Raw genomic sequence first — 12888 nt, 5'->3', positions numbered from 1 at the left:
AAAATACGGCCTGCTCCTTTACACTTCCACAATCCACACATACACGTTTAAAACACTTTTTGACAGCCTGTAAAGCCTTTTCGGCAAACAAGTCTTCCGGTGTTACAACAAAATGGCCTTCTTTATCCGAGAGAACTAGTCGCAATCTATTGCACTCAAAGTAGTCCACAAGGGAACGTAAGTCCTTACATCGTCTTGGTGCCGTCGGGGATGCAACCAGGGCATTAACGCTCTCTTCCAGGAACCTCAGGCGTACTCCCTCGGCGACTTTTTGGAGATGTTCCTCGATAGGGTCAGTCTTTCCGCAGGTGAAAGGAGAGGCTCCTTAGCGTGCTTTGGTCCCCGCTCAAGCGTCTTCCGATGTTGCGGAGGCAGATGCGCATCGCCCAGCCGCTCTACATTTCCGGTAGGCCCATCAGCCTTCCTTTTAGAAAGATGAGGAAGGGCGGATGCACACAAAAATTCTATCGTCTGTTGCGAAGTGACGACTCACTCCTTGTACGTCCTGTCTCGCTGATGTTCACTGCCAAATTTTCCACATGCCACCCATAAGCACTCCTTAAGTAACGAGCTTGGCGCCAAAGCTCAGAGCGCAGGATGCAACACATCCTCTTGGAATGCCCCGCAGACGGCTGTAGCGGCCCACAGAGGAGCTGAAGATCCATGGGGCAAATGCCTCTCTTGAAATGCCAGGCATGCACTCGTGCTCTGCACACGCACACCGCGTAGAGCGTTGCGATGCACGCTGGATTAGTGACGTTGAAGTTTAACCACCGAAAAGGGCCCTGTGCAAAAGAAATACATTGAAGTAGAATGGACAGTTCGGCGAGTTGGTACAATTGCATAGTGGGTGGAACAGCGCGAAAAGACGAAACACAAGAAGAGACGTCTGCACGTCTGGAGAGTTGTCTGCACGTCTGGAAACGTGCAGACAAAAATCTTGTGGGCACAGATTTCTAGTCGCAACAGTCCTCGTAAATGTGTTAGTATATTGTAACGTAACTGAACTCCGATGTAGCATATGATTCGCCGGATTTCAAACAAGTACGGTGGAGCCCGTCAAAAATCGTGCCAAACATTGTCTAGAGCGGTTGCTGTCGGCAGGATTCTGTACGGGGCACCTTTGTATGAGGTTTCTGATCGCGACCCTGAAGACATCGAAAAGCTACACAGGACCACTCTTTGCACCGTTACCGGGCTTCCTAAGTACACGAGGAATGAAAAGCTGCTTAAGCTGGTCAGCTTACCACCCATATAAGCCATTATAAGAGAAGCAAGAATAAGAATACGATCCCGACTAGAAAACGCGACGCAAGGGCAGCAGATCATGGCATGGGACAATCGAATCAGCACTGCTCGAAGGCCGCTGGGGACAGACATTTCACCTCCGTTGGGAGGCGCAGGTAATCGCACTAAGACCACAACGAACAATTCGCAGGCGGAACGGGGTGGCTAGGCACCTTTTAGAACAGAGAACTGCTTTCAAAAGACCGCTAAATAAAGTCGATATCTACACTGACGCTGCAATTATAAATGAAAGGTGAGTGTGGCATGGGTGTGCATACCAGCGCCCCAACACATCGGACCGCACACGCACGCGCCACCTACCTGGAGGAACAATATTACCGAGTTCCTTGTCATATGGGGAGCCACAAATACCATTACGACAGCTGCAGCTAGAAAAGATAATTTCAATGGATATCGAATTTTAACCGACTCATGTGCAGCGATTGCAGAGCTGACGGCACCAACTACAGACGACGCAGTAAGCAAGGGCATCAGAAAGAGGCTAGAGCGAATGCCGGAAGTTGGGAAAAGAAATTAAAACTATATAAACACCGGCACATACCGGCATGGACGGGGGAGATGCAGCCGCCAAGTGGCCGCCGTGCAATCGGGTGCGCTTGCTGAAAGGTACAATGCCCCACACCCAAACTCCATGCCTAATCCGATAGACTTAAATCCTTACCAAACCATGCTCGCTTAAAGCTCCCCTGGCAGATCGATGATGCACTACGTGCGCACCAAAATAAAACACGACAGCAAGTTTAGGCTATGTGAAGCAACACCAATGCCGGCGTTTGACAACACGAAAGGGCTTACTCGACCACGAGTGATATTTCTCAACAAAATAATAGCAAACACAGCTTACGCAGCACTCATAGTTGGCAAGTGGTTTCTCGGAAGACAGAAAGCACTCAAACACAACATATGCACCCACTATCTGCAACAGTGTACAGCAGACCTAAATGATCTTATATGGTAATGCCCATTGTTTTCACGAGGACGAAACAAAATTACGCATGCTCCACACGACGACATGTCCACCCTAGCAGATCAGATTCTATCAAGCACTGCAATACAACATTCCATTGCAACGTATGGCAGTGACAGCGGCTTGCTTTGAGTATATTGAGAGAGGTCGACTTACAGCGCGAATATCGGCAGCATGGAAAGAAACAAGCAACAGCTTGAAGAACCGTGAAGACGAAGTACACTCCCATTCCTCCTAACTCCCTAATAACCCAAACTGCTGCCGAGAGCCATCCCTTCCTTCAAATAAAGGCTTTATTCATTCATTCATTATTTTCTTTGATGTATTTTCATTCTTTTTATTTCTAGTATTTTCTATTATCCTGTCCAAATTTTGAACTCATTTTTTTTATCCCATTCCTTGTAGCATTAGCGTTTTTTCCTGGTTTTATATCTCTTTCGCGCTGTGTTTGCTTCCTGCAGTTGAGAAATTGAAGATAGATCTCGTTGTGTTCTTATATTTTCTTTCAATTCCAGCGTTCATACGCTCATGCCATATATGTATCTGTCATGCCAATTCGCCCAGATATCTGCGTTGAACGATGTTCACGACACAGCGCGAGCGTATTTCACTTTTACAGGAGCCGTGATTCGCTGTAGTGGTAGTATAATTCTCTCGTGCCTGGAACTGAGAAGCTAATCTGTTCTTTCTTGCGCGGATCGAAAAAGAGTGGCGGCAATGTTGTTTCCTTATTAACAGTTCGTGTGAACACTGTCGGTTCACAGATACTGACCACGGCATTCTAAAACAACGGAATGCCGTCGCTTTAAAATAGGGACCTAGAATTAGTGAATAAATAATGGGCAGCCAGCTCACCAGCAGCACGGAAGGTACGGAGAGCACGAATAGGGGTGTGTCGGTCGTCTTTACCGTCATTTCCAAGTGAATACGACGGCCCTCGTACATGTAGTGAAAATAGCGCCGTAACGAAATATACATGTAGTAGCCAAAGTGTAAAAAAGGTCTTTGACGGAGCTAACTTGCATCGACATTGCCGGGAATGCGGCTGCTGTTTTCGAATGTGATTTTTGCTGGCAGAAGCAAGAAAAAGGTCAAGCGAGGAATTCTCGGAGCGCAGCCATTAGTATGCAAGTGCATGATGATTGAATTTGCACACCTTGCATCTCCTTGACGCAGAAATAATCGTCCTATCGCAGCGGCGCTAGGAAACGCCTGATCGCTAGAATTTAGTTCTCAAATGACTGAGTTTCGCATGCTCTAATACCTTCCCTGGGAGAGACTGCCTTTCAATAAAGCACAACTGTTCGTCCAGGCGTTGTGCGTGCCTCGTCTCTGGTCTGTGTTCCGTCTTTTGTCTGGTTTATTTTAAACTGTAACACCTGCCGCGTCCCAATCGGTGGACTGTCCTGGTTGTGCTATAACGATGTGATCATCAGTGTCTTTGTGGTACTCTGCTAAAGCGTTTTATCGAGCTGTGCATTGGGAGACATCATTTTGGTATTGCTGGGGCTGCTCTTAAATTGCCCAATTTCACAGATGCAGACAGCGTCACACTTCCGCCTCTCTAATACGTATTTTGCGTTTAGTAAGTCATCTTCCCGACACACTTTCGGGACAGCCATGGGTGCCTCCGTCTCAACGTTGATGCTAACTTCGCTGTAGAAAGCATGAAGGGGGGGGGGGGGGGTAAGACTTTGAAGATAAGTTTAAAAATTTAGCTGTGCAACAGTGGTAAGAAAGGTATGGCTGTAATATTTGCAAGGAATTTTAAATGTCGACGCCGCTTGCATTAACGTTAATGATTACTTTTACGCACTAAGTAAGTTTTTTTTATTTTTGCTTTTCATTTTTTTTTCACGTATGTACCATTTTCATAAGACCTGCTTTCCCCAGAAAATTGCAATTTCGTATAAACGTAGAAACGAAACCTTGACCAAAGTGTAACTAAAATTATGCGCGTACAACAAAAACTTGATTTGTTATGTTTCTTTTTACTTTTGTCGATGCACGGAGATTGCCACTTATGACTGGTCGTCTTTTAATACAAAAATGGAATGTACCTAAGCTACTGATTCTAGTTTCAGGTATGTAAATTATAGTAATTAGAACGCCCGATAATTTTTTTTCCTTATGCCGTATGGTTTCCGAGAAAAGGGTACATGAACCTCCTAATATATTGTTTTCAGAAAAATGCCAATATAGTATCTGAAAGCTTTGCTTATTCAACAATTTTCTTGCGGTAGCCTTTGAACGTAGCAGCATTGCTGCATTGCTATACATTTTAACACTGTTTGCTCTGTCCTGCCCCTCTTTCGCTTCAGATGTGAACTTCAAATCAATTTTTGGACCCACCTTCTCCCTACTGAAAAATCCGGTATAAAATTAGTACAGGAATTCGTATACAGGTTTACTGTACAGGATGTGGGATACAGGATTGGGGGCTATTTCAGCAAATTCCTGTACTGCCCTGGAAAGTCCGGAATGAAACCGCGCGGAGCTCTGATACCGGAATGGCCTAAATGGTTGATGGCCATCGTTTCCGGAAAGAAACGCGTCGCCAGGGTGGAAAAAGCATGCAACAATATAAAATAATTAGTTGAGAAGAACTTCTTGTTGGGCGAGTTGGTGCATTGCTTTAAAGGAACCAAGATGCGCTAAAAAAAGACAGCCACAGGAAAAATCCAAGGAGACAGACAGAGCGCAATGTCTGTCTCCTTGGCTTTTTCCTGTGGCTGTCTTTTTTTAGCGCATCTTGGTTCCTTTAAAAAAATATAAAATAAAACTACTACATTAAAAATAAATAAAATTAAAAAAAAAAATAAAAAGAATCTTACTACCGAATGTGGAATCGAACCTCGGTCGTTATGGTCTTCAGACGGGTACTTTAACAACTGCTCTATGGCGGTTTTTTTTTTTTATTTCCTGACCATGGACGTACAGAAAAAAGACACATGTGACATCAATAACATGACAAAATAAAAGATCAAGCATTGACTTAAAGCTTCAGCCTTCCTTAGCTGAAGTTGTCGGATTAAAAATCCCTCATATGTGACAACCCTTCAAAACTAACTAACCATTCTGGCTCTAGTTTTAAAGCTTTCTGTTCGTCCACATATGCCCGTATGCTCTCTCTAAAGAGCTGTCTCGCTGAACGTGCATCGACGTCACCGTGCTCTACAGCCATTCTGCTTTTCCATATGCTGTGGAGAGCCAGTAGCATCAAAAGATCCAACGGTGTATCATTGTTCGCTTCAACTGGCAAGAATCGGATACCATGTGGGCTTATGGGTAGTTCTTTTGTAAGCGTCCTCTGGAGCACGTCCCATAAAAATACGGCATCCCAGCATTCGAGAAACACGTGTTCAATCGTCTCCTCTTTCCTGCATATTATGCAGTGGACACCCCAGGGTACAAAAAGGCCTTTCTGTTCCTTCCATTTCTTTACCTCCAATGTTCCAGTGTGCAGCTTAAAAAAGAACGTTTTCACCCCTGCCGGCACCATCATCCTCTTCACCCTTTTAATAACATTTTTGCCCCCTGTGGACGAGTACACAGCTCTGTACAACGGTTCTGGAAGCACCCCATCACACAAGTCTTTATACAGTTTTTTCCGGTTTACACTCCACAAATAGTCTAAAGTTAACATCACCATCAAAAACCTGTACGCCAAGACCACTTCCCTTAGATACCCGTGGACACCTCCTGACATGCGGTCAGAAGAAACGACAATTCCCGGGAGAGCTTGACCCAGGCGTAATTGACAGACCGTACGAAGAAATGGATTTTTCACATTCCTCAAAAACATGAAACGATTGACTAACTGGCGCAGAAACAGATATGCTAAACCAAGCCCGCCGTCCTTCACCCGGCGAAAGAGATTTGTCCGACTTGTCCGTTCCCACGAAGACCCCCACACAAAGACGGCAAAGATACGATGCATCTTTTGGACATTAGCTCTTGAACAATATAACACTTGAAGCACATACCAAACTTTTGTCACTAAAAACAAATTACAAATCGTGGCCTTAGCAAACACCGACCACTGCCATCCATTCCATTTGTCCACTCTATCTTTCAATTTACCGACTTGGTTTTTCCAGTATGGGTCACTGTCTCGATACGATTCAAGAGGGGCACCAAGGTAGCTGACAGGGTTGGTAACAAATTTCACGTTAGCAAAAATGCCTGGGGTCGCTGGCCAGTCACCGTGCCAGAAGCCCGGGCACTTGCCCCAGTTAACAGCACTGCCGCTTACAGCGCAAAAATCTTTTACAGTTTTCACAACTTCTACGATGCTTTCGTAGTCTACACAAAACATCGCGACATCGTCGGCATAAGCCAAAAGCTTCACTTCTGCTTGATGCAGCTTGAAGCCCCGCATTTTCTCATGCTTGATAATGCTTAAACATAAAGGTTCAAGATAGATACAAAAGAGACGAGGTGAAAGGGGGCAACCTTGACGAACTGAGCGTTGGACAGCAATACTGTCACCGACAGATTTGTTCACAATTAGCCTAGTTGTACAAGCACTGTAAGCCATAGCCACTCCTTCTCTGATGACGCATCCAACCTTGACATAGTCTAATATACACAAAAGCAAGTCGTGGGGCACTCTATCAAAAGCCTTTTCAAGATCTATTTGGAGCATTGCTACTCCAAGTCCACCAGCATCGCAACATTCAAGAATGGCCCTCGCGATGTGAATGTTCGTAAAAATGGACCTGTCTTTAATACCGCATGTTTGGTGGTCTCCAACAATATCTTTAATAACTGTTTTCAATCTTTTAGCTAGTATTTTCATAAAAATTTTATAGTCGACATTGGTTAAACTAATCGGCCGGTAAGAGGTAACACTGCGTAATTGACCTCGGTCCTCCGTTTTGGGAATTAGCACAGTAAGAGAAGATGCAAAGGACGGCGGCAGAACATTAAGCTCATATGCTTCATTATACACTTTTTCCAGTACCGGCGAGAGAAAATCCTAGAAAGCCTTATAAAATGCGGCGCTAAGTCCATCAGGCCCAGGCGATTTGCCGGGGTTCAAATTCCCTATAGCGCATTTCACTTCGTCCTCCGTGATGGGGGTCTCTAGCACACGTGTCGTCTTTTCGTCGAGTTGTGGCATTAAAGGTAAATAAACTCTTTTGAAACTCTCGATATCAACTGCACGTCGTGCGAACTGCTGACGATATTGCTCGAAGAAAGCTTGCTGTATTTCTTTCTTTTCGTTGGTAATGGTCCCTTGGTGTTCAATTTCATCTATCTGATTCCTTCGAGCGTGCCACTTTTCTGTGTCTAACGCCCTTTTTGTCGGACCTTCCCCCCTTATCAGCCGTTCGGCTCTAGCTCTGACAAGGGCACCGCGATATCGGTCAGCGTCGAGTAGTTCAAGCTTGCCAGCTGCGAGTTGCCGGTGAGCCAGCGCTCGTCGTCGTTCCGGGCAGGGCTCCCATGTGCCTTCGCTGCAAGACGACGGGTCACATCCGGAAGGAGTGCCAGGTTCCGCGCTGCGCTCGTTGTCGTCGTTTCGGCCACGACGAACCGCAGTGTGTAAAGACGTATGCAAACGTCGCAGGGCCCGTGAGGAACGACGACATGTTGGAACACCTCATGGACGAGGCGGATGCGGAAGAAGCAGCTAAGAAGACAGGCACCAGCTCAGCAGAAACAACGGTCACTCCCCCCTCCCCAAACGCGGACGAGGTCAAGGAGCAGGGTGTCAAGAATTTGCAAGCGTGTTCCGTCGGCGTCGCGGCCGCTAAGGTGGCCAGCAGCAGCAACTCAACTGGAGACACGGAGGTTAGTCACAACACAGTATTCATTCACGAGACAGACAGCATGGTCGAATCTGAGGCAGTGAACTCGGCAGCGGTAGCGAAGCGGACACACGACGACACGGAGGACCGAACACCAGGTCACGAGAAACGCAGACGTCAAAGGACCGCCGACAAAGACTTCCGCGGCGGTACGGCGGGCGTCCTATCGGCCTAGGCCGAACTTGTTAGAGAAAAGAGGGGTGGCTGCACCGCTCCCACCTCAGACTTAACACCTGCCACCATGGAGGGGTGCTCGGCCACAGACATCACTAAAGGTATGACCATGCTCCCGGGTATTCGTTCATCAGCAATGATTTGTCTAGACAAAGCCAGTAGATTCGCGACTATTAATGTTCGAGGGCTCGCAGCAAGGCGCAAGCAAAATCAACTGTTTCGTTTGCTTAGCGAGCTCAGGAAACTAAAGTTGATGGTGAAGAAGAAACCGGGAGAATGGTTAGCCTTTTTACTTCAAGATACAATGCCGTTGTAAGTTATGCAGTTGGAGCAGCGGCTGGTTGTGTGCTGTTTGTGCGTCAGTGCCTTGGTGTCACAATTCAAGCTGTCACGACTTCTGCGTATGGCCGCTTCGTTGTTTGCGATCTCGTGCTGTATTCATACGAATGGCGCATCATTTGTGTTTATGCACCGAACAGCGTTGGCGAAAGGCGCGATTTCTTTGAAGGTATTCGTCAGTATTCCAACTCTGAAAGGCTAACTGTGATAATGGGAGACTTCAATTGTGTACTCTCCGCATCAGATAAAACGAGTATAAGGCCGCATAGTGATGCCAGCACCTGTGTTCTCGCAGAATTGGTAAATGAGTTTAACCTTGTTGATGTGGCTGGATGTCTGGAGGGTGGACGAGCTGCTCAGTTCACTCATTTCCAGGCTTCTAGCCACGCTCGACTCGATAGGATGTACATCTCTTGATCTGGTGCCTGCATGCCACGAATACCACGTTAAGCCAGTATCGTTCAGCGATCACTGCTTGGTCACCGTCACTATCGCTGGGAACAAAACAAAGTCAAGGATTTGACTGGAAAATGTGGAAGTTAAACTGAAAATTATTATCTGATGACAGTCTCCAAGCCGACGTTGAAAGGCATATAGCAAATATGAATGACAAAGGCGTAACAAAGTTAGGGGCTAAATGGGAGGTTTTTAAACAGAATGTCAAAATGACAGCATTGGAAAGATCGAGCGCTATAGCCAGACAAGAAAGGGCCGAAGCAATGTCCCTTCACGTGAATCTACAGCGTCTAATTGATGTGGAAAGCAAAAACAGCTCTACGGCGGGTTATGGTTGCAACGGTTATTATTCAGTATATGTAGCTACTTTTGCTCTTTCGTACTTGTATATTTTCCTTGGCAGTAGAATTTGTGGCCGTAGTTCACCGATCACCCTTTAAACACGCTGAATATCTTTGCAGGCAATCACGAGGGTTCACAAATGTGCCGTATCTTTATAATGCGTCGCTTTATTGAAGGCAAACCTCGAGATATCATAATTTACTAGTGCTGATGTGTTTTTCATCGTCTACGAACGCTCATAAGTTTTCCTACATACAGAGATATCCGGTGCAATAATACTTGTAATACTGGGCGTTTTAGCTTCACGGGCTATCAGCGGAGCATCGATGTCAATGAATACACTTCCGACTGAGCGGTTTAAATATATAAACATTCGAGAACGCGTCGCCCGGTGTGCGGCTATCTGCGCATCTTTCGATGGTCAGCGCTGTTTGTTTATTTTTTCTCGAACAGTTTTTCGTTATCGCTAGCGAAACGATACGTTCGTGCTTCTACTTTCGTGTTGTAGACGCAGATGAACCACGACGCCATGTCCATCAGAAACGGGACCCATGCATGAGTTCGTGCGCATCAAGAAGCGCAAAATGCTGAACCAGGCGCTGCAGCTCACGTACGGTCCAAGTCGGTCGCCCTCAACCAGTGCTTTGAAAACCAACATGTGAGTCTATGACACAATTAAAATCGTCCACTGTGATTACTTGGCGGCCGTCTAAAAAGTAAACATCCAACCCTTTAAAGAAGTTATTACTAAGGCTGGAGTCCGCCGAAGCATAAATGCTCAAGATGCGCAACCTCACAGCCGAAAATAAGCAATCGAACACTAGCACACGCCCAAACCCGTCATAAGTGAAGTGATGATCGCGCAAAATGGATCTGCTTAGCACCACAATTCCTACGCCACTCGAGCACGAAGTGGGGAAAGAAAAGAAGCACTCCAAATGAAAATCCCGCTTAAAGGCCAATAGATCAGAAAGAGAGTAAAATTTGTTTTCTGAAGACACAAGACAGCACAGTTTGTTCTGAAAGCCAAATCTACTATTTCTGTCTGTTTTTGCATATTACGAAACCCCTGAGCGTTTAAAGAAAGAATGTTCAGTCCTATTGCCATATCGGGTGTTGAATTTGGAACGCCACTGAGGCAGATGCGTGCCTTGAGGTGGCTCCACGAAAGTGCTTTGCACTCACATTAGGCGGAGTTTCCCGGCCCTCCTGAAGAAGTACGGGACATCTGAGGAGGGTGTTCCTCCGGGCGACCTTCTTGTGCCGCATTCTATCCTGAGGTCAGCGATGAAGCACAGCGCTTATTCCCTTCTCGCTGGAGCTCGATGTTCATATCACATCACTGTGCGGTGAAAGCTACGGTGAGTGTTCGACACCAAGGCTGAAAGAGCTGCTGGATTTTGGCTCACAACCTCAGATGACTCCTTTGAATTCTTTCGTAATGCCGGCAGCTTTTTCACGCGCCCCGTTTGCTTTTCCAAGGCTCCACGAATCTTAGAAACGCCAGCAGTGGCCGGCGTCGCCGCCAGCTTCATAATACGTCCAGCCTGCGTTGCGAGCGCAGCGCGGGTTTTTGGTGGAGTCAAAGCATTAGATGTCGACTGCACCTTTTTTCCACGAACTCCATGCTTGGCCTGGACGCCGCGAACTTTAGCCGTTCACGGAGGCTCCGGTGACGATGTGGCAGGAGCTGCCTCGGTAGCAGTAGGCTCACACGACGATCCGGGGGCCACCATGACGTCAGCCGCCGTCGCGCAGGCAATCTCAGGCTGGGATGGACCAGTCGTATGCTTGTCCAACGGCACGTCCTCACTGCTGGCCGTTCATGCAGCATTGAACCAGTAGACGAATTCGCCAATGTTTTTGATGTCGTGCCCTCTACAGAGTCCATTTGCACTTCCTCCTTGCCTTTAGCCGACTCATCTGGCTTGGCAGATGGGGCCGGCACTGTAGGCTTCATTGGTGTAGGAGGAGGAAACACACTTGCCGCTGCGTCCGAGTAGGAACGGCGCACCGGGCACGTCACCGTCGGGTGGTCATCACTGCAGCGTCGGCAGGGCAGAGTGCAGCCTTCGCCTTGATGACCGTGGATACCACAGCGTCCACAAAAAGGCGCTGAACACTGCGCCCGAAAGTGATCCGAGGAGCCACATCGCCGGCAAACACGCTGCATACCTTTATAGTCAAAGGTTACGCGATGCCCAGCCACACGTAGATAGTTGGGTACTGGTGACGACGCAGATATCTCCATCCGCACCTACCGTGTTCCAGTGAGAACACCCTTACGGGAGCTCATCTGGCCCACAGTGACGGAAAGGACTTTACCATGCTGGCTCAGGACCTGGACGAGCGCTTCATTTGAAACCTAAGACGGCAGGAAAAGGCAGGCCACGGTGGTAACTTGAGGCCCAACAGGGACGATTAGTACACACTCGCTGCCGATGACGAGGCAGCCGGCGTCAACGATTAGAGACATGGATGCCATGCTCCTCACTGCAACTTGAAAAGACTGGGCGCCCATATGCTGGACGCAGTAAAGTTCGGGTAAACCCACTATCGAGGCCGCCGCGTCGACGACGGTCTCGGGACTGGTCCCCGCAGGGACGACTATGTCGAAGACCAGAGTCTTCGAAGGATTCCACGGCGTTGAAGGTGCCATGATGACAAAACCACGGGACGCCCCTAACGTGAAACCTGCAGGGACGCCCGCCGCTATCAACCGTCAGTCAGTGATGGTAACTCCAGTCTGCCTACAGCACAATATACAAAGCGATCTCCAAACCTTGGAGTAGACTGGCAGTCCAGTGTCGAGAGAGAACTTTTTGCTGCCCCATTCTACCCTTTCCTTTCCTTGGAATCTAATTTATTATCCTAAGTGACAATCGGGTGTCCTATCTTCTACCTACATGCCCTGCCCATGCTCATTTCTTCTTGATTTCCACTAGCATATCATTAACCTGAGTTATTTCTCTGAACCACTCAGCATGCTTCCTCTTTCTTTACGTTACACCTACTATTTTTCGTTCCATAGTCCATGCAACTACATAAAATTGCTCTCATATAAATCGCTCAGTTGATGACGTTCATGAAGTCGCTACCCGTGCGCACTGATTTCTTACCACCACCTAACCTGGCGTTTTCGCGCCTCGAGGCCCGCATCGATGAGCTCTACGCATCAGGCGCCGAACTCCGACCACCGCCCAACGAATACAACCAACCTCGTCCCAGCAATCGCTCTCCTTCGCGCTCACGTCAAATTCGGATCTCAGCCCTCCGCCTCTGTGCTGGTATCCTCGGCGTTTCCGACACAGCGCCACGAAGCGCACATCTCCCTTTTCTTTGTCAGAAAACACCCGCAGAGATAAATGACAGCGGTGTGTGACCTCCTTTGTCGTCCCAGCTGCCCCTCTGTGGCAACGGACAAGCTATCTGGCGCCCCGTTCCTCACACATACGCCCGCGGCGATCAGTGTGGTTGCCCCGACAA

At 47.6% G+C, this 12888-nt stretch overlaps 1 pseudogene; it reads right to left on the bottom strand.

Annotated features, from left to right (window-relative positions):
* Positions 1 to 559: 559 nt before the first annotated feature.
* Positions 560 to 12107, bottom strand: LOC146187844 (uncharacterized; annotated as a pseudogene).
* Between the last annotated feature and the right edge of the window lie 781 nt (positions 12108 to 12888).

This window comes from Amblyomma maculatum, chromosome 5, assembly GCF_055883805.1.
Source record: "Amblyomma maculatum isolate TAMU_Amacu chromosome 5, ASM5588380v1, whole genome shotgun sequence".
NCBI classification, from domain to species: domain Eukaryota; kingdom Metazoa; phylum Arthropoda; class Arachnida; order Ixodida; family Ixodidae; genus Amblyomma; species Amblyomma maculatum.
The sequence above is the reverse complement of the archived record's forward strand: the minus strand, read 5'-3'. Positions and strand labels throughout refer to the sequence as shown.